This window comes from Muntiacus reevesi, chromosome 22 (genome assembly GCF_963930625.1).
Source record: "Muntiacus reevesi chromosome 22, mMunRee1.1, whole genome shotgun sequence".
NCBI classification, from domain to species: Eukaryota; Metazoa; Chordata; class Mammalia; order Artiodactyla; family Cervidae; genus Muntiacus; species Muntiacus reevesi.
Window position 1 is genome coordinate 27,114,167 of NC_089270.1, and position 23,774 is coordinate 27,137,940.

The 23,774-nt window shown below is 41.0% G+C and overlaps 1 protein-coding gene across 6 annotated transcripts in view; it reads left to right on the top strand.

The window, feature by feature from the left end:
• The first annotated feature begins 22,405 nt into the window (after positions 1–22,405).
• The window catches only part of RASSF6 (Ras association domain family member 6), a 64,977-nt gene continuing 63,608 nt past the window's right edge, over positions 22,406–23,774 (top strand). For 4 of the 6 annotated variants that reach the window (XM_065914085.1, XM_065914086.1, XM_065914089.1 and 1 more), the window contains exon 1: positions 22,407–22,654. The gene's annotated coding sequence lies outside the window, so the exon portion shown is untranslated. Of the gene's footprint in view, positions 22,655–23,774 lie in introns of all 6 variants that reach the window. The other 2 variants (XM_065914088.1, XM_065914087.1) reach the window with 2 other exon arrangements.

Below are 23,774 nucleotides of genomic sequence, written 5' to 3' on the forward strand. Positions count from 1 at the left end.
TTGCCTGAGTTTGCTCCAGTGATATGGGAGGCTGTGAAACACCATGCTCAATCAGAGGACACATTGCCAAAGGAAGTGAAAGAGTCAGCCCATGACCATGAGCTTCACTGGTACTCAGCATGGTGCCTGGCACCAAGAAAGCTTTCATCATCCTCAGCGAAGATGTGAAGGAGGAAAAGGAGCGTACTGTTCAGATGAAATTGCTTAGAGGGGTGTGTGTGCGTGTGTGGGAGTGGTGGTATTTCGTTTGAACCTGAAGCATAGTATAAGTGCTCAATAAATATGATTTGGAAAAAAAATATGATTTGAAAGAATTATGCATGTACATTTTGAAAAATAAGGAATTTGTAATCATTTACATTCTCCTTACTATCTCCAAATAACATAGGAGCAGCTGATCTCTCACCATGAAGGAAGAAGCTTATATATTAAAGGATGCACATTTTTTCTATTTCTATTATATTCCATTATGTATCTTATTTTTATATTTCTATTATATTAATCTTTTATATGGTTTCTAACCCTCCTGCATTTGCCATTCCAGTCTCCTATCTTTAGGCTGAAGAGGCTGATTACTATTTTTTTCTGTATGTGACACAAATGAAAAAAAACTGAAAAAAGTAATAGCATGGACAGCACGATTAGCTACTTTAGCTGAGGTGGCAACTTAGACAAGTCTTTTAATCTGTGACCTCTGTTGTATATTAAGCAGGCTGCCGGATATCAGCTCCTTTCCATTCTTAGAATGACAGTTTTTTCATTAAATGAAAAGTGCATTTGTAGCAATCACTGAAAAGACTCAGTGTCTGCCACTAGAGGGCGCCACAACCCAAGACTTGAGATGAGGTTGCCTCCAAGGCCCTGTCCCGCAGCTGCAGTGAGATACTGCATTGTATTACAACGCATCACTTTTTGCTGTCGAGTGCTGCATTGAATTGCATCAAACTGTGTCATGTGAATTAGATTTATATGGTATTTAATTCCACTGCCTTAGAGAACGTCTTCTCTATTTGCTATTACATTTTAAAACTGATACCTATAATTCATGCCCATGATTGTCATGTTCTTACAAAAACATTACCTGAAACTGAAGTGCAAAAAGCATAATTTATCTCAGGAAATCTTTATCAGACTCATTTAGAAACAGGAGGCATGTTCTAGTTGAAAAGGCATGGGTGATGCCATCTATTTTGTGAACCTCTTCAGAGCCTTCAAAACATTGCTTGCAGACAGTAGCAACTCAAGAACATATTTCAGTGAATTAGACATGGTTCTGTTCCGTGTATGCTTTTATCATGGTGAACCTGGGCAAACTATTTAATCCAAGATTTTTCAGAGTGGGTCCCCTGACTATCCATAGTTGAACCTGTTAGAAAACAGAAACAGGCTCATAGACCCAGAAAACAAACTTAGAGTTGCCAAAAGGGAAAGTGGGGGAGGGATAAATTATGAGTTTGAGATGAACCAGAGACGTACAACATAGATATTCATATACATATAAGTCACTTTGCTATACACCTGAAACTAGCACAGATTATAAATCAACTATACTGCAATAAAAAATATAAGTAAGTTTTAAAAATAAGTTCTATGCAGGAAATAAAGCAAGCAAGAGGGATGGGCAGCGCCAGCATGGGGGTGGGAGTGCAATTTTAAGTGAGGAATCTCTATGGAGGTAACAATTCAGCAAAAACTCAAGATAAGCCATATGCACGTCTCCTCTGGGGGGAATGTGTGTCAGGATAAAGGAAACAACAATTGCAAACACCTTGAGTGATCATCAGGAGGCCAGCATGGCTAGAAAAAAAGAGTGTTGATTTTCCCTGGTATATAAATTTGCTCTAGTGATAAAGAACCCACCTGCCCATCAGGAGACATAAGATACTTGGGTTGGATCCCTGGATTGGGCGATCTCCCAGGGAAGGAAGTGGCAATCTACTCCAGTATTCTTGCCTGGAGAACTCCATAGACAGAGAAGTCTGGTGGGCTACAGTCCATGGAGTCATAGTCGAAAATGACTGAGCATGTGCAGAAACAATACATTTGTCAAAGCTCATCCAAGGGAACATGTAAGATTTGAACATTTCATTATCCCTTAAAAAAGGGAATAGCATTTGGTTTATACACAAGTAATGAACTCTAGTTAATCATGTTGATAATATGCACGCAGAGGTATTTAGGGGTGAACAAGCTGATTTTTATAATATATTTTAAATGGATCAAAACATAACATGATAAAGAATGAATAGATGGGTGGGTGGATAAATAAATATACAATTTTAAGAAGCAAGTATAATAAAGGGTTAACTGCTAAATCCGTAGAGTGAGTACATAGATATTCACTGTAAAAGTCTACTTTAGTGTACATTTGAAATTTTTCATAACAAACTGATCCGTTCAGGATTTCCTTCCCCGGCACTGGTTCCAATGGAGATTTTGATCGTGGGTTTCTGTTCCAGTAAGTCTTGATTCTCTGTCTCTTCAACTTGGTGGAAGTGGTTTGACAGTGACCTCACTTCTCTTACAGACCTAAGAAGAGTCGCTGCATTTTCAGTCTGATCAGCATTATACTTGTTAGAACAGAGCGGTGATTTCCAAGCTCCTTCAGTTCAGTTCAGTTGCTCAGGCATGTCTGACTCTTTGCAACCCCAAGAATCGCAGCACGCCAAGCCTCCCTGTCCATCACCAACTGCCAGAGTCTACCCAAACCCATGTACATCTAGTCGGTGATGCCATCCAGCCATCTCATCCTCTGTCATCCCCTTCTCCTCCTGCCCGCAATCCCTCTCAGCGTCAGAGTCTTTTCCAATGAGTCAGCTCTTCGCATCAGGTGGCCAGAGTATTGGAGTTTCAGCTTCAGCATCAGTCCTTCCAATGAACACCCAGGACTGATCTCCTTTAGGATGGGCTGGTTGGATCTCCTTGCAGTCCAAGGGACCAAAAAGCATCAATTTTTCAGTGCTTAGCTTTCGTCACAGTCCAAATCTCACATCCATACATGACCACTGGAAAAACCATAGCCTTGACTAGATGGACTTTTGTTGGTAAAGTAATGTCTCTGCTTTTTAATACGCTGTCTATGTTGGTCATAACTTTCCCTCCAAGGAGTAAGCGTCTTTTAATTTCACAGCTGCAATCACCATCTGCAGTGATTTTGGAGCCCCCCCAAAATAAAGTCTGGCACTGTTTCCACTGTCTCCCCATCTATTTCCCATGAAGTTTTCATTCCAATCCGAAAGAAAGGCGATACCAAAGAATGCTCAAACTACCGCACAATTGCACTCATCTCACACGCTAGCAAAGCAATGCTCAAAATTCTCCAAGCCAGGATTCAGCAATACGTGATCCGTGAACTTTCAGATGTTCAAGCTGGTTTTAGAAAAGGCAGAGGAACCAGAGATCAAATTGCAAACATCCGCTGGATCATTGAAAAAGCAAGAGTTCCAGAAAAACATCTATTTGTGCTTTATTGACTATGCCAAAGACTTTGACTGTGTGGATCACAATAAACTGTGGAAAATTCTTCAAGAGATGGGAATACCAGACCACCTGACCTGCTTCTTGAGAAACCTATATGCTGGCCAGGAAGCAACAGTTAGAACTGGACATGGAACAACAGACTGGTTCCAAATAGGAAAAGGAGTACGTCAAGGCTGTATATTGTCACCCTGTTTATTTAACTTATATGCAGAGTACATCATGAGAAACGCTGGGCTGGAGGAAGCACAAGCTGGAATCAAGATTGCCGGAAGAAATACCAATAATCTCAGATATGCAGATGACACCACCCTTATGGCAGAAAGTGAAGAAGAACTAAAGAGCCTCTTGATGAAAGTGAAAGAGGAGAGTGAAAAAGTTGGCTTAAAGCTCAACATTCAGAAAACTAAGACCATGGCATCTGGTCCCAAGCTCGTTAATCCTAGACAGAAACCAGAAGTCTCCCCTTTGTTCCTTAGAGTTGTGACTGAGGCCATGAAGTAGAGGTGTGGTGGTGGCAGCTGAAGGGCCAGCTTCACAGGGGGGATTTTCTGAGGCCTTGGACATGAACAGGGCCTGTGTCAGTGTGGCTGAGAGCAGGAAATATCTTGTGCATCTGCTGACACATGCACCACTTTGGAGCCTCCACAGTGATGAAGTTGGAAACCTCAGGATGAAACCCTCAAGCTTCAGTCTCTTCCAAAGCAACCCAGCAGCAGTGGAACAGGGGTGACCTTGGATGGTTATAGATGGAGGTCATGGAGAAGAAAATGGAGGACTCGGTTGCAATCCCTAGAGAAATCTAGAAGCCCTGAGATGGGATTTTGTCAGGACTGAATTCTGCTGCTGTGTCAGTAGAGAATAAATTACAGTGAACCATGGGGTTATATTCACCGCAGACTGACCCACAGCTCACCCTCACGAGTGTCCACGTCTCCCATGACTGAAGTTTCTGGGTTAAGACAAATAATGAGCACAAAGAGGGTCAGGAATACAGCAGATTTCAGTGGCAGAAAAGAAAATGTGTTGAAGTCTACAGTGTTAGCAAGCTCCACATAGGTCAGGTAGTATCATGCTGCTGCTGCTAAGTCGCTCCAGCCGTGTCTGACTCTGTGAGACCCCACAGATGGCAGCCCACCAGGCTCCTCTGTCCCTGGGATTCTCCAGGCAAGAACACTGGAGTGGGTGGCCATGTCCTTCTCCAATGTATGCATGCATGCTAAGGCTCTTCAGCTATGTCTGACTCTGTGCGACCCCATGGACAGTAGCCCACCAGGCTCCTCTGTCCATGGGATTCTCTAGGTAAGAATACTACAGTGGGTTGCCATTTCCTTCTCCAAGTAACTTGTGTGGAAAGCAAAATTGGTAATGTGTGTCCTGGAAGTACAGCCTGAATATCACTGAGCATGGGTGTCTGCAGACTCAAGTTCTCCAACCTTATAAAGAATGGCAAAGAAACCAGACTCAAAGTGAGAGGTTGGCAGGAACGAGTGTACCCTCTGGCTATAAAATTGCAACAGAAATGTGAGTCTCTGAGGTTCAGGTTCCAGGAAGATGTACCAATAGGAGCCTAAACATATGAATGCCAGCCTCCTGCTTCTGATGACAACTGATGTGGATTTAGAGTGGGGTGGATGGATTAGTTAACCCTGCTTGATCACTGGAGGCCTAGAAATACATGAGTCTCAGCCTATGACAGCTCAGCCTTCTACAAGCAAAGGTGACCACAGGACATTGGTCTGAATGCAGGAAACTAAACTGTACCCAGAATGAAGCGATGGGTTCTCTGCTCCCACCCCTGCTGTCTCTCTCTTTACCTTTTCCCCAGGCTTTAGTTTTGCTGGGCCGAGCATCACGGGACTGGGAGGTATAAGACTGTTGCGGACTGCTGGACACACATGAAATTTAAAGAAGGAGGAGCTGCCCCTAAATAACCCTCCCTCACTTATTTTTCCCTCATGACCCTTAAGAAACAATACTAGTCCCTAGAAGGATACTGTAGAAATGAAAACATTCTTCCCTTTGGCTATTGACCTTAATAGCTACAGTATTTGAAAACTCATTAAAATCAAAGCCTTTTTAACCGTATGGTGCTGGTGGTGGTTTAGTCGCTAAGTCCTGTCCAACTCTTTTGTGAGCCTAGGACTGTAGCCCACCAGGCTACTCTGTCCATGGGATTTCTCAGGCAAGAATACTAGAATGGGTTGCCATTTTCTTCTCCAGGAGGTCTTCCTGACCTGGGGATTGAACCCTTGTCTCCGAGATTGGCAGGTGGATTCTTTACCCCTGAGCCACCAAAGAAGCTGGTATATAGGTATGCATGTGTCTATGCTTCTGTCTATGTTTGTTTTGCTGATGGCTCAGATGGTAAAGAATCTGCCTGCAATGAGGAAGAGCTGGGTTCGATCCCTGAGTCAGGAAGATCCCATGAAGAAGGACATGGCAAGCCACTCCAGTACTCTTGTCTGGACAATCCCATGGACAGAGGAGCCTGGCGGGTCTCAAAGAGTCGGACATGACTGAGTAATTAACACTTTCAATTTCACTTTGTGTCTATGTTGGAATGGGGAGGAGCAAAATTGGCAACTTCTTCAGGCATTAAAATAATAGTTAAAACTTACACATCTGCACACTCTGTGCTAGGAACTATTCTAAAGGCTTTGCACATTCACTCTGCTTGCTCATTCAACCCTCGCAATAATCCTGTGAGGTAGATATAACTATTTTCTTCATTATCACCATCCCCCAGATAAGGAAACCAGGGCGTGGAGAAGTCAAGAGTGGAGACAGGATTTGGATCCTACTGGTGTTACAGGCCCTGGGCCACAGGGGCTGTCATCCTGGGGTCCTTTTAAAAGGCACTGGTTGGGTGAGTCTACCTAATTCTACAATTTGGTTCCACTGATACTGTTAATGAGATTATTCTGTGATGGGGTTTCCTAATTCAGAATGTGCTTGCAGGAACACGGTGGAAGACTGGAACCTTTGCCTGTGGCATAGAATGGGACAGATTAAGGGAATGGAATGTCACATTTCAAGACTTGTTTGGGAAAAATATTTAGGACATGGAGCTTCTTTGACCTCTTCCCTCCTTCCTCTCAACTTTGCCTTTCTGATATTCCTCTTCTCACTGACAGGCATCTTACATAGCCCAAGACCACAAGAAAACACCCCACCTTCTCCCTAAACTACAGGTCTGCTTGGTAACCCAGGGACTGACATGCAATTGTCTGCTGGTGGCCCATCATCACGTTCAGCCATGTCTGACTCTTTTTCGACCCCAAGGAGTGTAGCCAAGCAGGCTCCTCTGTCCATGGGACTTTCCAGGCAAGAATACTGGAGTGGATTGCCATTTCCTCCTCCAGAGGATCTTCCCAATCCAGGGATCAAAACTGCATCTCTTATGTCTCCTTCTTTGGCAGGGAGGTTGTTTACCACTATCGCCACTTGGGAAGCCCCCACCCACCCCACAGTGGCAGGTGGATTCTTTACCACTGGGCCACCTGGAAAGCCCAGAATGTTAAAGGCATGGTTGATTTGACTTACGTGATTCAAGAAGTATCTTCCTTTTGCAGTAATTATGTAATGATCATTGTAGCCAGCATCTAACTAGTAGCCACTGTTGATGGGCCAGTATCATATGTTCTCACTAATCTATAAGACAACCCTCCATAGTAATAGCTCCAGTTAACAGACAAGGAGACTGAGGCTTCTGCATTCTCCTTGACTGTCTTGACTCCAGAGACCTTTGGTTTCTCAGTCTTTTAATTTTCCCTGTTCCCTCCTGCCCCAGAACTTTTTGTACATGCTGTCCCTTCTGACTATCACACTCTTCTCCCAATCCCCTTCAAATCATAGTACAGTTTAGAACTTGTCTAAGTTTGTAATTATGCACTTTGCTGTCATTTTAAAATAATGTCTGTGTCCCACCTGATACTCTGAAGTCCAAAAGAGCAGGAATTACAGGTGCTTTGCTCACCATCATCATCAGAAACTGGTGCAGTCCCAGGGTCATGATAGGAGTTCAGTAACATAGATAGCACTAATTAGTTTGCCCAAATTGGCAAAGCTAAGAGTCAAATATAGTTCTGTCCTTGTGTACCGCCTTCCAGTGTACTCTTTATATTTTAATAAAAGAAATCAACCCTAAATTAATGACCTAACAAGATTGCCAAGGAAAAGGATCCTGGCAAACAACGGCACGACCACAATTGCAAAACATCGGCCTTGGGCTGAATGACATTGCAAAGTCTTTCAACTTTTGAATTCTTGGAGACACCCCATCCTTTCTACCTGTCTTTTGTGGTTACCTCTCCATCTGTATATCTAAGAATCTGTGGCTTTGGTTTGCACCACTCTTCTTAATCTTTCCTTGTTCCAGACAATTCAAGCTGTCTTGTCTGTCACTTGTAAGTGTAGATACACACACACACACACACACACACACACACACACACACACACACACACATATAGGCATATACGTTTGTGCTTTTCGAAAGAATTAAAATGATACTTGAGTCACATTGGAAAAAGTGAAACTTCAAACTAAGTTTCCTTCTAACTTTTTTCATTAGCCACAGTCTACTCTCATTTTTCCTGTTGTAACTCCATCCTTCAGACATAAAATATAACTTCAGTACTGGAAGCATCACTTTTGAGATTTTTGCCCTCTCCTGTTCAGCTCAGTTCTATCACTCAGTCATGTCACTCAGTCTGTCACTCTTTGCAAACCCATGGACTGCAGTACGCCAGGTTTCTCTGTGCATCACCAACCCCTGGAGCTTGTTCAAACTCTAGTCTATCAAGTTGGTGATGCCATCCAACCATCTCATCCTCTGTCATCCCCTTCTCCTCCTGCCTTCAGTCTTTCCCAGGATCAGGGTCTTTTCCAATAAGTCAGTTCCTCACTTCAGGATTATTAGGGCAATGAAAATTAAAACCACAATGAGATGCCACTATATATCTAACTGAAAGGCTAAATTTAATAAGACTAACCTTGCCAAGTGTTGGTGAATATGTAGAACAATCAGGATTCTCACGTGGACAGAATGGGGGGCAGGATTACAAACAAACCAGAGGATACTTCTGAGGGTGATAGACATGGTCATTATCTTGAGCATGATGATGACTCCATAGTGGTATACATATATCAAAACTTATTAAATTGCATGTTTTAACTATGTGCAGATTATTATATATCAACTATACTCAATAAAACTCAATACATAATAAAAAAATCCAATTGTCCAAACTGGAAGTTAAAGAAATGTACTCAGAATATTCCCTTCCCTTAACTTTCACATTGCATATGAAAAGTAACATAAACTTCACCTATGAAATCCATATAGCTATGAAATTATCTGCATTGTCACTGTCTTCACCTGCAAAGATAAGAGTGTTGGTGGGAAATGTCTGAGGCCTGATAGGAGCTCCATAAGCATTTGTTAAATAAGATAAATCTTCATCAGAACCAGCAGCCATTCCACGTAAATGTCCAAGCTAAGCTCACTGTGGTGACTGTACAGATGCCATTTCAAAACAAGCAAAATTGTCTGAGTTGTAAGGAGCAGATCTATACCTGTCTGTGAGTAGGAGTGAGGGGCTATAAGAGGCAGGAGAGAAATGTGTGGGCGATGGAAATATTCTCTGTCTCGATTGCAGTGGTGGTTACAGGGTGCGTGCATTCATCAAAACTGAAAACTGTACACTTAAAATGGATGCATTTTTGTATAATGTATAAATTATATCTCAATAAAATTTATTTAACTAGTCCTTTAGATTTCTGGGTTTGTTAGACCAACAGAAAATAAAGCAACAAAACTATAGACTATCAGATGTCAAAAGCAAAAGAATATGAAGCTGTGGAAGTTAGAAAAGAAATACACAGCCTAAATGACAAAGATTCAGACATACTAATATTAATTCCAGATCAACATTTATTCTAACTAATAAGCAGACCCTGATAGCTCAGTTGGTAAAGAATCCACCTGCAGGAGACCCTGGTACGATTCCTAGGTTGGGAAGATTAGCTGGAGAAGCAAAAGGCTACTCACTCCAGCATTCTGGCCTGGAGAATTCCATGGAGAATTCCTGGAGAATTCCATGGGGTCACAAAGAGTCAGACACAACTGAACAACTTTCACTTTCACATAGAAAGTTCATAATAACGTTACTCAAGTGTTTAACCCAATTCTGTCAATATACTGATTTATGTTAAGTCACAAGAATTTACCCCAAGAAGGATCCTTTAACGTGAACAGGATTTGCTCCACCAGCTGCATGTTGTGGCTGGAACAAACATAACTCAACTGTATCCTATTTTCTGAAATTGCAAAAGCATCTATGCTTAGCGTGTATGACAGAATTGTTGTTGTTTAGTCGCTAAGTTGATCCAACTCTTCTGTGACCCCATGGACTGTAACCCCACCAGGTTCCTCTGTCCATGAGATTTCCCAGGCAAAAATACTGGAGTGGGTTGCCATTTCCTTCTCCAGGGGATCTTCCCCACCCAGGAAGTAAACCTGCATCTCCTACATTGGCAAAAGGATTCTTTACCACTGAGCCACCAGGGAAGCTTAGAATGTATGACACAGCAGCTGGAGTTACTAAGGGTGGGACAGAAAGCAATTGTGAACCTTCTAAGAAAAACAGTAGTTAAAAATTCCTAACATTTTAAAGTCAGTCATTATGTATGACATATTTTAAATGAAAAACTAACAAAAAAAAAATAAACTTGCACTTTGTTACCACCTCCCATTTATGACTACAAATTGCTAAATGTCATATTTAGAAATATAATCTCACATTCTATTGAGTTTCTTTATTTTTTGTAAACAATTATCAGTTTTCAAAAGCAGTACTGTTCAGCATACTGGAATCCCAGCTGAGCTATTTCAAATCCTGATAGATGATGCTGTGAAAGTGCTGCATTCAATATGCCAGCAAATTTGGAAAGCTCAGCAGTGGCCACAGGACTGGAAATGGTCAGTTTTCATTCCAATCCCAAAGAAAGGCAATGCCAAAGAAGGCTCAAACTACCACACAATTGCACTCATCTCACACACTAGTAAAGTAATGCTCAAAATTCTCCAAGCCAGGCTTCAGCAATATGTAAACCATGAACTTCCAGATGTTCAAGTTGATTTTAGAAAAGGCAGAGGAACCAGAGATCAAATTGCCAATATCTGCCGGATCATCAAAAAAGCAAGAGAGTTCCAGAAAAATATTTCTGCTTTATTGACTATGCCAAAGCCTTTGACTGTGTGGATCACAATAAACTGTGGAAAATTCTTCAAGAGATGGGAATACCAGACCACCTGACCTGTCTCTTGAGAAACCTGTATGCAGGTCAGGAAGCAACAGTTAGAACTGGACATGGAACAACAGACTGGTTCCAAATAGGAAAAGGAGTACGTCAAGGCTGTATATTGTCACCCTGTTTATTTAACTTATATGCAGAGTACGTCATGAGAAACGCTGGGTTGGAAGAAGCACAAGCTGGAATCAAGATTGCTGGGAGAAATATCAATAACCTCAGATATGCAGATGACACCACCCATGTGGCAGAAAGTGAAGAGGAACTAGAGAGCCTCTTGCTGAAAGTGAAAGAGGAGAGTGAAAAAGTTGGCTTAAAGCTCAACATTCAGAAATCTAAGATCATGACATCCGGTCACATCACTTCATGGAAGATAGACGGGGAAACAGTGGAAACAGTGTCAGACTTTATTTTGGGGGGCTCCAGAATCACTGCAGATGGTGATTGCAGCCATGAAATTAGAAGACGCTTACTCCTTGGAAGGAAAGTTATGACCAACCTAGACAGTGTATTAAAAAGCAGAGACATTACTTTGTCAACAAAGGTCCGTCTAGTCAAGGCTATGGATTTTCCAGTAGTCTTGTATGGATGTGAGAGTTGGACTATAAAGAAAGCTGAGTACCAAAGAATTGATGCTTTTGAACTGTGGTGTTGGAGAAGACTCTTGAGAGACCCTTGGACTGCAAAGAGTTCCAACCAGTCCATCCTCAAGGAGATCAGTCCTGCGTGTTCATTGGAAGGACCAATGTTGAAGCAGAAATTCCAGTACTTTGGCTACCTCATGCGAAGAGCTGACTCATTGAAAAAGACCCTGTTGCTGGGAAGGATTGGGGGCAGGAGGAGAAGGGGATGACAGAGGATGAGATGGCTGGATGGCATTATCGACTCTATGGACATGAGATTGGGTAAACTCTGGCAGTTGGTGATGGACAGGGAGGCCTGGCGTGCTGCAGTTCATAGGGTCGCAAAGAGTTGGACACGACTGAGAGGCTGAACAGAACTGAACTGAACTGAAGTCAGGGACTACTCCAGCTCTGTTCTTACACCTCAAAATTGCTTTTGTTATTTGGGATATTTTGTTTTTCCATATAATTTAAAAATTAATTTTTCTAGTTCTGAGGAAAATGTCATTGGTATTTTGATAGAGATTTTATTGAATCCGTTGATTTCCTTAGCATTTTAGCAATGTTAATTCTTTCAGTCCATGTTGGTGAGGATGTGGAGAAAAGGAAACACTTGTACATTGTTGCTGGGAATATAATTTGGTGGATCCACTGTGGATTATAGTACAGAGGTTTCTCAAAAAGCTAAAAATAGAACTCCCATGTGTGCATGCTCAGTCACTTAAGTCATGTCCAACTCTTTGCAGCCCTATGGACTATCGTCTTCGGGTCCTCTGTCCATGGGATTCTCCAGGTATGAACACTGGAGTGGGTTGCCATGTCCTTCTCCAGGGGATCTTCCCTGACCCAGGGATCAAATCCATATCTCTTGCATTGCAGGTGGATTCTTTACCCACTGAGCCACCTGGAAAGCCCAGAACTACCATGCACGCATGGCTGTTAAGTGACTTCAGTCATGTCCACCTCTTTGTGACCCTAAGCCCACCAGGCTCCTCTGTCCGTGGGATTCTTTACCCAGAACTACCATAAGATCCAGCAATTCCACTCCTAGGTATATATACAAAAAAAAAATTACAAAATCTTGAAAAAATATATGCACTTCAATCTTCATATTAATTGAAACATCATTTAAATTACCAAGATATGGAAGAAACCTTAAATATCTATCAACAGATTAAATGATAAAGAAAAGTGTGGTATATATACATGATAGAATATTAGCCATAAAATGGAATAAAATTTTGCCATTTGCAATAACATGGATGGACTCGGAGGGCATTATGCTAAGTGAAATACATCAGATCGAAAAAGACAAACACTGTGTGATATCATTCATATGTGGAATCTAAAAAATACAACAAACTAGTGAATATTAAAAAATGAAGCCATTGCATATAGAGAATGTTTCTCTATATAGAAACAATCAATATAGAGAACAAACTAGTGGCCACTAGTAGAAAGAGGGGAAACACAGGGGTGGAGAATGGGAGGTACAAACCAGTGGGTCAAGGTTGTAGCGTACAACACAGGGACTGTAGTCAATATTTTGAAATAACTATAAATGGAAGGTAACCTTTAAAAGTTGTATAAAAGCTTTTAAATAAAGAATATACTTGTTACAAAAAAAAAAAAAAAAAAACCACTGTGCCTTTTACTTCTTAAAATCTATCAAACACCTTTATGCCCTTCGTTTCTTTCTGTCACTGAATTTTGAAAGTATGTGTGCTTTGAAATCTTTTCTCTTCTGTGTCAGAGACGATTGAATGGAGTCCATCTCAATGTTGAAGATTTTAGTTCCTTGAGGGCAGAGATTGTCTTATTTAACTTTGTAAGACCATCTCGGCACCTGCCTGATACAAAATAGTTTTTCTTTTTGCTTTTCTGTTTTTTGAAAAGAAGTACAGACTGCGTTTGGTAGAAATCAACACAATACTTTGATTGAAAGTAAATACATTTAGAAAAAAGAAAGACAAACTGCTACATGCAGTGCCTCATTCAGTTGTGTCTGGGGTCCTGAAAGTGTGACTACCTTACTTTCTCCTGCAAGTGAACCTTGAGAGCTTATTGTGTAATTCCAGCAGGGAAGCACAGCAACTCATTTACCCTTGACCAAAGAATAGTCCACCTATGTAGGGGAAGGTCATCCTCTTTGACCTAGAGGAGCATGCAGTGCAGGAAGGACATTCATGGAGGTGTGAGGGAGGAAAGTGACGCTGCCTAGCCAGCCAGATCAGTTAAATCAAACCTTGGGATCAATGGGTGATAGATGTCCCATCCAGATTGATCTTACATCCTGGTAATTTTTCAAAATCTGACTAAGGTGAATGCCTTCCACTGGCCATTACACTGCTTGAAAACAGTCCCTATTGACAACAAAAACTGTCTATCAGAGGAGAAAGCAAATGCACTAGGAATGGAACTTAAATTTCATTACTTCTCAATTAATATAATGTTTTTCACTGTTCAAATTGTAAAAGCAGTTGTGTGGCAATTATTCTCATGATTAGGACAAACTGCAGTCTGATTCAAAAGTCAATATAAGTACAAAACATACAGCAACTACAAAAAGGTGAGACTTTTTAAAAATTAAACAACTATATATAAGTTTTAAAATGACCTGTACATCAACAACAGCATTGACTTAATTAAAGCTTTAGGGGGATTTTAGAAGGGAATTTCTTCTCCCTCATCTTATTTTTTCAATATATTTTAAAGTCTTTGTTTTCATAAAAAGAAAACAAATGTTTCTTAATCTAAACAGGAAATGATGGTTTATTCTTCAAGTTCAAGATAAATGTTGGGATTTTCCCCTAAGAATTAATATTATAATTGTAAATTATTAAGATCTCTACAGCAAAATTGCCAAATGTAAAGTATATTTATTTTAAGCTTTACATATTGGAAAAGTAATTTTTCATGTTGTCTTGTGACAACATGGTGACTTGTGGCTTCCTTATTAAGGCAATTGCTAGCTAGGTTTTTATTGGGAATCCCTTCCTTGTTTGGAGCTAACCTACTTCCTTTTTTAAATTTCATTTAGTGCATAACCTTAGCTTCCAGTGCAGCCTCAGAAACCTAACAAGGTATAAGGCTATGAAACAGACTGGTATGAGTGGCCCATAGCAACTGGCTCACAGTGTTAAAATCAAGCAATTTGTTGTTTTCTTCCTACTTTCTTTCAGTTGCAATCATCTCTAAATATCTTTCAGGAGTGTTTAAGTGAGATATAGAAATGACCCAATTTAATTATACCCACATCTCTTTCTTGATCCCTTTCTGTTCTATTTCTATGGGTGATTGCATCCTGGCAGCAGAATTATATTAAGAACACATTGTGATCCTAGTATTTCTCTCACTTTCCAACTGTTAATACACTATTGTATACACATGTGCATGTATGTATGTGTTCATTTGTGCATGTATGTGAGAAAACCACACCAGATATGTCAGTCTATGCTCTAAAACATACCACCCCAAAACTTAGTGGCTTAACACAATAGCTATTAATATAGCACATAGTTCTGTGGGCTGGTAATTTGGGCCGGGCTCAGCTAGGTAGTTCTGCTGTTCTCAGTTGGACTTCATTATGGGTCTTCAGTCAACTTCAGGTTCACTTAATGGCTCTGTTTTTAGACTGTCAGCTGGGGTAACAAAGGAACAGAGCAGGTCAAGGGTCTCGCATCATCCTACAGGCTGGCCCAGACTTGTTCATATGGTTATTCAGGACTCCAAGAGCAATAAGAGGGTATGTCCCAGTGCACGACACATCTTCAAGCCTCTGCTTTTATCACTGGGAACTGGCCCACTGACCAAAGCAAAGTCTTAAGGGCAATGCCAGAACCAATGTAAGAAAGCCCTTCCAAGGGATTAAAAGAGGCAGGAACAAACCAATGCCCTAAAAGAAAGCATCAAACAAGAAAAATACATAGTTTCAGGATCCTTTATCCCCTAGATCAGAAAAGTCACTAATTGCTATTATGGATGGCATCATGACTCAGTGGACATGCATTTGAGCAAGCTCCGGGAGATGGTGAAGGTCAGGGAAGCCTGGCATGCTGCAGTCCATGGGGTCACAGAGTTGGACGTTGAACAACTGAACAACAATCTGCTGGCCTGGGAGAAAAGTATCACTTCAAATCAGGAAAAACTATGACCTATATTTATTTACTCAACTCATATTTATTGTTATTTTTCAGTCGCTAAGTCATGTCAGACTCTTTGCAGTCCCATGGACTACAGCATGCCAGGCTCCCCTGTTCTTCACTGTCTCCCAAAGTTTGCTCAAATTCATGTCATTGAGTTGGTGATGCTATACAACCACCTCATCCTCTGCCGCTGCTTTCTCCTTTGACCTTCCATCTTTCCCAGCATCAGAGTCTTTCCAATGAGTCGACTCTTCACATCAGGTGGTCAAAGTATTGAAGCTTCAGCATCAGTGCTATGAATATTCAAGGTTGATTTTCTTTAGGATTGACTGGTTTTATCTCCTTGGGGTCCAAAGGACTCTCAAGAGTCCCCTCCGACACCACAGATTGACAGCATCAATTTTTCAGTGTTCAGCCTTCTTTATGGTCCAACTCCCATGTCCATACATGACTACTGGAAAAACCATAACTATGACTATTACAGACCTTTGTCTGCAAAGCAATGTCTCTGAGCTTTTTTGTCATAGCTTTCCTCCCAAGGAGCAAGCCTCTTTTAATTTCATGGTAACTGCAAATGGTAACTCCATGGTAACTCCAAATCATCCACAGTGATTTGGAGCCCAAGAAAATAAAATCTATCACTGCTTCCACTTTTTCCCCTTCTATTCTCCATGAAGTGATGAGACCAGATGCCATGATTTTCATTTTTTTAACTTTCAGCTCAAGCCAGCTTTTCACTCTCCACTTTCACTTTCATCAAGAGGCTCTTTAGTTCCTCTTCACTTTCTACCATTAGAGTGGTATCATCGGCATATCTGAGGATGTTGATATTTCTCCCAGCAATCTTGATTCCAGATTGTGCTTCATCCAGACCAGCATTTCGCATGATGTACTCTGTATATAAATTAAATCAGCAGGGTGACAATATACATCCTTGTCATACCCCTTTCCCAATTTGGAACCAGTCCATTGTTCCAGTTCTGGTTCTAACTCTTACTTCTTGATCCGCACACGGGATTCTCAGGAGACAAGTAAGGTGGTCTGGTATTCCATCTCTCTAAGAATTTTCCACAATTTGTTATGATCCACACAGTCAAAGGCTTTCAGTTCAGTTCAGTCGCTCAGTCACGTCCAACTCTTTGTGACCCCATCCATGGACTGCATCATGTCAGGCCTCCCTGTCCATCACCAACTCCCAGAGCTTGCTCAAACTCATGTCCATCGAGTCAATAATGCCATCCATCTCATCCTCTGTCTTCCCCTTCTCCTCCTGCCCTCAACCTTTCCCAACATCAAGGTCTTTTCCAATGAGTCAGCTCTTCGTATCAGGTGGCCAAAGTATTGGAATTTCAGCTTCAACATCAGTCCTTGCAATGAATATTCAGGATTGATTTCCTTCAGGATGGACTGGTTGGATCTCCTTGCAGTCCAAGGGATTCTCAAGAGTGTTCTCCAACATCACAGTTCAAAAGCATCAATTCTTTGGCACTCAGCTTTCTTTATAGTCCATCTCTCACATCTATACCTGACTACTGGAGAAACCATAGCTTTGAGTAGACAGAACTTTGTTGGCAAAGTAATGTCTCTGTTTTTAATATGCTGTCTAGTTTGGTCATAGCTTTAGTATAGGCAATGAGGCAGAAATAGATGTTTTTTCAGGAATTCCCTTGCTTTCTTTATGATCCAATGGCTGTTGGCAATTTGATCTCTGGTTCTTCTGCCTTTTCTAACCCCACCTTATACATCTGAAAGTTCTCAGTTCATGTACTGCTGAAGGCTAGCTTGAAGGATTTTAAGCATAAGTTTACTGCCATGTAAAGAGAGCACGATTCTATGGTAATTGGAACAATCTTTGGCATTGCCCTTCTTTGGGATTAGAATGAAACTGCCTTTTCCAGTCCCGTGACCACTGCTGAATTTTCCATATTTGCTAACATATTGTTTCTTAAGCTTTTGTCATGGCCCTGGCATTGTTGTAGACACTGAGGATAGAACAGTGGATCTAGAAGTCAAGGTCCCTATTCTCTATGAGCTTATATCTTAATGAGGGGAGATATAAAATAAACAGGTGATCCAAAGCAATAAATACACATTCAATAATAAACAGAAAATAAAATTCATCCAGATAGTGATGATTTCCACTAATGCAACAAAGCAGGTGACTCTTATAGAGAAAGACTGAAAGATTTATTTAAACAGAGTGGTCATGGGAAGCCTCTCTGAGAAGCAACATTTGAGAGAAAAAAAAAAATGCAAAGAAAGAAGCCATGACAAGGGCAGAGCTTTCTTGGCAGAGACAATACCAAGTGCAAAGGCAATGATGCAGGAACTAGCTTAGTCTGTTCTGGGAACAAAAATCAAACTGAGACAGCAAGAAAGAGTCAGTACTAAGGGAGCAGAGAATTACAAGTTCAAAGGCATAGGGAAGAGCAAGGTCATGTGGACCTTGGAGGTCATAGGAAGAAGCTCAGACCTAGATTTTATTCCAGATTTAGGGGACAACCAGCAGGAAAGTTTTCAGCAAGGAGATGAGACAGGACTGTTTTTGTTCTGTCTTTTGTTTCTAGAAGATTACACTGGCTATAGGTGGAGAATGGACTACTGTGGAACAAGAGTGGAGACAGCTCTCTGCCTCACTTAGGAGATCATGTGTAGTATCTGAGCAAGAATCTAATCTGCTGCCTAATCTAAGGGGTAGGGGAGATGCAGAGACTAAGATATAACTTCAGGACTTGCTGGGAGGGGAAGGACAGAAAGAAAAGACTCGAGTGACTATTAAACATTTGGCCTAAAGAAATAGACTGATGGATACAGAGAAGAAACTAGTGGTTACTGGTGGGTAGAGGACAGGATGTAGGTGAGGGATTAAGAGGTACAAACTATTACCTATAAAATAAATAAGCTACAGGATGTATTATACAGCACAGGGAATATAGCCAATATTTTATAATAACTTTAGATAGAGTATAATCTACAAAATTTAGATAGAGTATAATCTATAAAAATTTTAATCACCATGTTGTATAACTGAAATTAATATAATATTGTAAATTGACCCAATTAAATATATCAATAAGTAAATAAGTGAATAAATAAACAAAACTTTGACCTGAGTAACCACGAAACTGCTAGTCACTATGCTAGGATTCAGGGATAAAATTGATCATAAGACGTAGCTCTTCCCCTTCTGAAGTTTATAATCTATAACTACTTACTAAATGCTACTTGGTTAATAGCTAATAGTTTAAAAAATGAATTTAGATTTAAATATCACAATTGTTAACATCATAAAATCCAGATGGGTTGAAATGTTAAATTTAATAAACAATATCTAAATAAACTAGAAGGAAATATATATATATACATACTTTAAGGATGGGAAAGCTTTTTAACACAGATTGTGTACTCAGACGATCAATCATGTCCGATTGCGGCCCTATGGGCTGAACCTGCCAGACTCCTCTGTCCATGGAATTTTCCAGGCAAGAATACTGGAGTGTGTTGCCATTTCTTACTCATCTTCCCAACCCAGGGATGGAACCTCCATCTCTTGCATCTCCTGCATTGGTAGGAGGATTCTTTACCACTGGACCACCTGGGAAGCCCCTTTTAACACTGAAGTGTAAGCCCTAAAGGAAAATATTAATAGATTGACTGTTTAAAATTTTAAACTTTTGTAAGTTAAAAATCTACCATAAAAATGCAAACAGTACTGGGAAATATAGCCATATACAGGGTCAGTCTAAAAATGGGTTCAATCTTACAGGTTATCAATAACGTACATAGCTAAAATAGGATATGAATTTCTTTAAACCTTTCACTTTTATGTACTGTGTTAACTTACTTCAGTTGTGTCTAACTCTTTGCGACCCTATGGACTGTAGCCTTCCAGGCTTCTCTGTCCATGCAATTCTCCAGGTAAGAATACTGGAGTGGGTTCCCATGCCCTTCTCCAGGGGAATCTTTCCAGTCCAAGGATCGAACCTGCATCTCTTAAGTCTCCTGTGTTGGCAGGTGGGTTCTTTACCACTAGCACAAACTGTGAAGTTCAAATTGGTAAATGTTTAAAAAATAAGAAAAAATCCAAAAGTTAGTTTGGGAGTATAAAACTGACACTTGAGAGAAATTCTTCAAAAATGTACATTACCTTTCATTTGGCAGCTTCATTTTTTGAAATGTCTAAAAGGTATAATCATGGTTGTGTGTAACTACATACAAACATTTTCTACAGCATTATTTATACTAACATAAATTTCTCACAATAGAGATCTGATTAAATAAATAATGGTATATCATATGGTGTAATATAGGGCAGCTAGTTAAAAATCACATTGCAGGAAAAAAAAAACCTGACATGTGATAAATTGTTTATAATATGTTCAATGTAGTAAAAGCAGACTATAAAACAATAAGTCAAGTTTAATAGCATTTTGGCAAATATCCATAGAGAAAGTATATCAAAAGTGACATTTACTAAATTGTTCTTGGTAACTATATTTCAGAGATGGAATTGTAAGTGATTTTTTTTTCTTCTACATGTCTGTGCTTTTCAAATTTTTCACATTGCATAAGTGAAATCATGAATTTTTATATTATAGAATAAAAATTTTGTATTTATAAAAGGTTAAGTACTCCAAAACAAAAAGAATCACTGAAACTAGCATAAGGAAACCAGTTGAAATCAGTCATTGGAGCAAAGTTTTCAAGGATGGTTGCAGATGAAAAGACAAAACAAGGTTTCTCTGATACTGATAATAAACAAACGTAGACAATAGGAGTGCAGCATGGATTTGGACAAAGATATTCTGGAGCCTAGGATCTGTGGACCCTGCAGTTCCTGTTAGTCGTCATTCAAAGGTCAGCCCATACCAGCAGTCAATCACACAAGAGGGTTTGTAGAGCCAGCATGGCCATCAAACCAAGACCCACAGGTAACACCAGGTCACACTGTCCTCAAATATGAAGTTGTAGAAGCTTTCATTGTGATCCAGTAAGCCCACACGCCTGATTCTGTGCAGCTTGTTAAACTAGCCAAACAAAGGCCAGTCTGATCATCCCCAGTCTCCACACACCAAAAGTTAACTAGATAAACTGTCTGATCTTTTGAACATAGAGAATCCTTGAAGTATTGATGTTATATCAAACTTGTAACCTGCAAATCAGAGTAATGCTCAGTTAAATTGACATTTGCATATATAGGAAACCAGAAATCAACTCTGCCTTTGAACTCATTGTAGGAATTATTTTCAATTCCTTTGGAGGTCTCTGAGGTTTATACTTGTAAAATAACCTTTTTTCCCCCCTATCATCAAAGTGCTTTACATGGGAAACAAATAAAGTATCAATGATATCAAAAAGTACATTTGTGGATATGTAAATGCAAGCATTATTTCCAGAGCATTTACTATGAGTGTCTCTAAGTCTTTGGTACCTTTTGGGGGGGGGAGGAGGAGTCTGATTTTATTAATTTAAATAAATATAAAAAGTTTTGGTATTTGGCAGTTTTCAAAGAGGGAACTCTTTTTTTTAAATAATTTTATATATTTATTTAAAATTTTATAATTTCGGCTGTGCTGGGTCTGCATTACTTCCCTGGTGGCTCAGATGGTAAGGAGTCTGTCTGCCTGCAATGTGGGAGACCTGGGCTCGATCCCTGGGTTGATAAGATCCCCTGGAGAAGGAAATGGCAACCCAGTTCAGTATTTGTGCCAGGAAAATCCCATGGCCAGAGGAACTTGGCGGGCTGCAGTCCACGGGGTCTTCCTTGATGCGAGGGCTTTCTCTATTTGCAGGGAGCGGAGGCGACTCTCCAGTTGCACTGCGCAGGCTTTTTATTGTGATGGCTTCTCTCATCGTGGAGCACGGGCCCTAGGGCTCCTGGGCTTCAGGACTTTGTGACAAAGAGGATCAGTAGCTGTGGCTCCCAGGCGCTTCAGCACAGGCTCCATGGTTATGGTGCAGAGGCTTAATATTCCCCAGCATATTGGATCTTCTGGAATCAGAGATCAAAGTCACTTCTGCATTGACAGGGGAATTCTTTATCACTGAGCCACTCCCCTTTTTAACTGAGGTTCCTTTATCCATTCCTTTCTTTTTGAGATATAACTGACATATTATTATATTCGCTTCAAGTGTATAAAATAGTGATTCAGTATTTGCATATATTGTGAAATCATCACCCTAATAAGTCTAGATAATTAGACTTGTGTCCTTTTTAAAATCGGAGGTATTGATGGAAAGCAGCTTAAAAAGAGAATTCTCTAGTTAGTGACTAAATTACTACTCCTTTCCTCCTGTATGCGTTTACTACAGTAGTTTTCAAATTCATATGTTCTTCTGTGAAGCTGATTTTAAAAATACCTGCCACCTGCCCCACACCTACTAGATCAAAGTCTGGAAGATGCTGAGACCCGAGGAGTCTAGCAAGATACAGAAGCGTCTCTGGTTCCCTAGGAAGTGTGGGAACCACTGCTCCGTGTGATTAGGTGTCTGTTCCGAAAGGAAGTGGCAATAAAAACAAGGGGTTATATTTCAGACATTTCTAATTAAAAGGCAAATTAAAAAAAAAAAGAAAGAAAGAAAGACATGAATGATGGCATTCCGTCCTCGTCGGTGTCATCTCTTAAAGACTGTTTCTCTGCAGACCAGAGAGGAGAGTAACTAGAACGCGTCCAATTCAGAGGGTAAAGGCTCAACCAGTTCACTTGTCAAGTCACCTGTCCTCAAGGTGTGCGGCGGGACACAGGGGCGTGTCCCGGTCAGCTGCTGGGGAGAAAGTCAACACTCCCAACATGCACTGAGGCGCGGGGAGGGGCTCCCCCCTAACCCTTCCCCGCGGCGGCGGCAGGGAGCAATCGGCCGCAGCCTCTTGGGCTGGATGGTCGTCGGAAGGGCCCTGCCGGGCGCAGAGGGGCCCCGCCGCCCCGCTCCCGCGCCTGGCTCCGACCTCGCCTCCACCTCCGGGACCGGTGAGCGAGCGCTGCCTCTCCGGCGATGATCAGAGTTTGCGGCTGAGCGCGGGAACAAACTCTCCGGGGCAGGTTCGGCTCCACCACGAAGGGGAAAAGTCTCCTCCTATGCACACCGTAGCAGGTGAAAAATGGGAGTAGGGGGTGAAAAAAGCGCTCTAATCCACTCCCTGAGGTCCAGTCAAGGGCAAGTTGTTAGAAAGCAAAATCCGTAAGCAGCCAGGTTTTTGAAGGTGTGCGTGTATCAGAACCCTGAAACCCGGACATACTTTTCCTTTTGATATTTACAGAACACCCCTTCCTGATCAAGGGAAGCATGGGAGGGAGACGGGGCCGGGGACAGGGAAGGGCTTGAAGCTAAGTGTGGCCGCCAGTCTCCCCTCGCTTTTTAAGAGGGAGTGAGCTCATAGTCTTTACCTGGAATTGTGATTTTTGCCAGGAAAAGATACTAGATTCTTGCAGGACTTACTGCTTCCTCTGAGTGTCCTTAGATTTGCAACGTCGCATTCAACCAGCGGACTCAGAGGTCTTTTTAATTGAGGGTTCAGCTAAAGTTTTATTGTTTTCCACAAATCAAAAGAGACTTCTCTCCTACCAAAAAAAAAAAAAAAAGTTAAAAACGATTTCTGATACAATTTAGGACTGCACCAACCTTTGAAAGAATAATCATAATTAAATAGGAGTTCATGAGTTAAGGATCCAATTCTGAAGCAGGAGAGCTTTAGGTTCAAATCTTGCCTTTGTCTCTTACTGGCTTGTCCCTTACTTAGCAAATGACTTAACCTAGCCAAGCCTCAGTTCATCATCTATAAAATAGGCATCATAAGAGGATGTTCCAATAGGGCTTTGGTGGGAATTAAACACTAGGCAAGCCTTCAAAAATAGCTATAAATAATTAGCATTAAGAAATTAACAGCTCTGCCAAAGTGTCCATTCAAGCAGTGTGAGCTGAGCTGGTGAGACCAGACAGTATAAGGGTACTGGAGCTGAACTGCTTTCCAGTGAGTGAGTCCAGGATAGGTGAGCAGATGGCAAGTAGGCAAAGCATTACCTCTGAGAAACAATGAAGTTATCTGGCTTCTTGCCACTTTTCAAATAGAGGTTGTGGTGGCCAGTTCAAACTTTTTGCTATGCTCAGTCATTTTTATTTTGAAGAAGTCATACTTCTGTTAATCTGTTATTTCTGACTGGAGAAGGGAATGGCCACTACTCCAGTATTCTTGCCTGGAGAATTCCATGGACAG